Below are 2968 nucleotides of genomic sequence, written 5' to 3'. Positions count from 1 at the left end.
AATAGCAATATTCTAAGAGATAAGTAGAGAAAGCCCGGCGGATTACTGTTCTGTGAAAGCTTCATGCTATTTCATGGCTAATATTGACTGACAGCTTGACAGGACCTAGAGTCTCCTAGCAGGCTGGAGATGCCATGGGCATGCCATGCCTATGAGAGAGTTTCTAGTTCTAGATGGAGATAGCTGAGGGAAAATCCACCCTAACGGTGGCCGCACCACTCCATGGGCTGGGATCCCTGACTAAATAAAAAGGGGAAAGCAAGCAGGGTGCCAGCATTCATCTCTCTCTGCTTCTTCACAGATGCCATGCAACCAGCTGCCTCATGTTCCCCACCACGATGGACTATACCCCCTTGAACTGTGAGACAAAACAAAGCCTTCCTCCCTTAAGCGGCTTTTGTCAGCTGGGCTCATTACCTACCAGAGCAACAGAACTACAGAGAGGAATTTGGGTCCTGCCCCGAGATTGCAGAGAAGAGGCAAGAGGATGATGATCCCGGGGGTGGGGGTGGGGGTGGGGGTAGGGTGGGGGGATGGGGAGGCTGCTGGAGGAGAGGAGCTGTGGCCAGTTCTAAGGTGGTGAGGTGCCTGCATTTTGAGGGCATAGAGCTATAAGAGAGAGCATGGTATCCATAAGGAACAGCTCAGGGGAGAGTGGCAGCTGCCTACACCTTAAGTACCCATCTTGGAGATAGTAAAGAATTGTTTTCATGATGGTCTGGCAGCCAGGCCACCAGTCAAGTCTAGATTCCTCAGGGGAATGTCACTTCCTCATGTGCATGGGGGTTGGGTGGTGGGGCACAGGGCTAAAGGGCATATGGAAGGGGAGGTGTTGTAAGTATGTTGGGATGAGCAGTGCTGCAGGCCTTCTCTGTGAGGGGAAAGGACTCTTGAACATTGGGAGGACTGTTTCTGCCACAGTGGATTAAACTTAAAAGCAGATTCACTCCGGAGTTAAACATTTATTCCTCATAATACATTAGTATGCCCATTTACAAATGGGAAAGAAGTCATGGGGGAATTAAGTAAATTTTTAGACCACTCAGCTAGTCAGATGTGTGGTGAGGAGGCTGGGGAATCGGAACCTCCCCTGTGGTTTGGTACTATCTACAACCTTGATTCTTCTTTCTAAACTCCCCCATGGCTCGTTGCTGGGGCAGGCACATCCTTCGAAGTCCACCTCCTCTGTTTGCTGCAGTCATAACTATTAGATTTTGATTTCCATGTTGGTGAAATCTGCAGTTTCTCCTTCTCCCTCCAGCAATCGCTGCTTTCTTGGATTACAGAGAGCATGCTGATGTTGGAGCCTACTGACCCACCCCTCTGTCGGTGACCTTTACCTACCCAGCTGAGCACAGAGATTTACATGTAGAGATGCTCATTAGCCTGGAGTGGCTATTGAAGATGCCCTGGGCAGTGAAGTTGCAGGGGCCTGGCCTCACACATTCCAGGTAAACCAGAGTCTTCCTTTGATGGGAGTAGTGAAGGCAACCTATTCATTTTTTGCCTTAACAGTGAAAGCAGGTGCTCAGAGTCTGCCATAATCTGCAAGCTTCAGTGAACCTCCATGCCAGCTCACCACCAAATAAAACAAGTTGCCAGGCTTAGCTTCTGTTCAGAGAAGTGTGTGGGGGTGGGTGGAGGGCATGTGTATCCACGTGTGCACCTGCAAAACAAAACCTAAACGTGAAAACATCCATATTTTTAAGAGACTGACCAAGGAAGTTTCTCTGTTCACACAGAGGTATTTGGACACTTAAGGTCCCCAAGGGACAGTAGAGCAATCGTCTGTTTCCATGGACAAAGAACAAGAGCAGGCAGGCTAGGGTATGCACATGGGCATATCGGTCTCCTTTCGTGGTTATTGCTGCTTATATCACAGCCCTAATATCAATGTTTCAGCATTTTTTTCTGCTATTGCCTTTAGGGTCATTTGTCAATAGAACATGGTATTTGCTGAAGAAATCAACCCTAATTTTATTATTTAATGGAAGAAATGTGCCAAGTATGATGCTCTGGGAGGTTTGGATCTTTATTGCTAGTGAAAGCAAGTCTCTCAGAGGCTTCTGTGGCTGGAGACCTGGGGTCATCTCTCTAACACTGTGTCAAGATGGAGAGTCTGCTGGAGGAGAGCATCAGGGAGCCTGGGCCAAGATGCCCGTACCAGGTTGCAGGTGCATGCCTACTGCTGTGTGCATACAGGGGCCTGCCTGTGTGGAGGTCCCTCCAAGGCCACTTCCACATGATGGAATATAACAGCACCCTGCACAGGGATCAGAAAACAAAATGCCACCCATGGAGAACACATTCCAAAACACCACAGCATTCACTGGGGTAGGAGGTGGAGCTCCATAGAATCCACTCCTGGGTGGGGTAGCTTCACAGAATCCACTGTGGGGATGCCTAGCTCCACTGAGCCTGTTCACCCTTGTTTGACTTACAAATGTCCTTTTGGTTGATGGATCAAGATACATCATATACAAGTATACAATTGTCAAAGAATAAAATGTACTTTAAAAAGAAATGAATGTGGTTATTCCATTTTTCTGCCCATGACAGGTTAGAAAGAATGTGGAATTTTTTCCCATCATAGGCAGCAGGCAGTGGAATAGATGCTATTGCCAGAGCCCATGTGTGAGTAGTGACCATGATATTCCTTCTTGTTAGATATTGCTCATCAGTAACTGTTGATACCTCCAAGCCAGCTGCAGCCTGGGCATCCTCCTTAACTCTGTGCTTCAGGTGACACAGGAGAAACCTTTTGTTTCTGCTAAAAGGAACTCTGTGATAGTCACGATTAGGCCCCTGATTGACTTGGAGACATAGCTCCACTTGCTCTTCCTTGGTCATTTTTTTAAATTAAAAGTTGAGTAAAATTTTTATTTAGATTTAGTGTTTTTAATAATTTGAGATGAAATTTGTTGCCTTTTCCCCCCCAAATTTTTTCTTTTATAGAAAAAGTCAGTTT

At 46.8% G+C, this 2968-nt stretch overlaps 1 long non-coding RNA gene across 1 annotated transcript; it reads left to right on the top strand.

Moving 5' to 3' along the window:
• The first annotated feature begins 529 nt into the window (after positions 1 to 529).
• On the top strand, positions 530 to 2524 carry LOC119087944. The gene is made up of 3 exons (XR_005091497.1): positions 530 to 576; positions 1287 to 1451; positions 1928 to 2524. It is a non-coding gene; the product is annotated as an uncharacterized LOC119087944 (long non-coding RNA).
• The last annotated feature ends 444 nt before the right edge of the window (positions 2525 to 2968 follow it).

The sequence above is a fragment of the Peromyscus leucopus genome, chromosome 5 (assembly GCF_004664715.2).
Source record: "Peromyscus leucopus breed LL Stock chromosome 5, UCI_PerLeu_2.1, whole genome shotgun sequence".
In the NCBI taxonomy this organism is placed as follows: domain Eukaryota; kingdom Metazoa; phylum Chordata; class Mammalia; order Rodentia; family Cricetidae; genus Peromyscus; species Peromyscus leucopus.
This window is presented reverse-complemented; position numbering and strand designations above follow the sequence as displayed.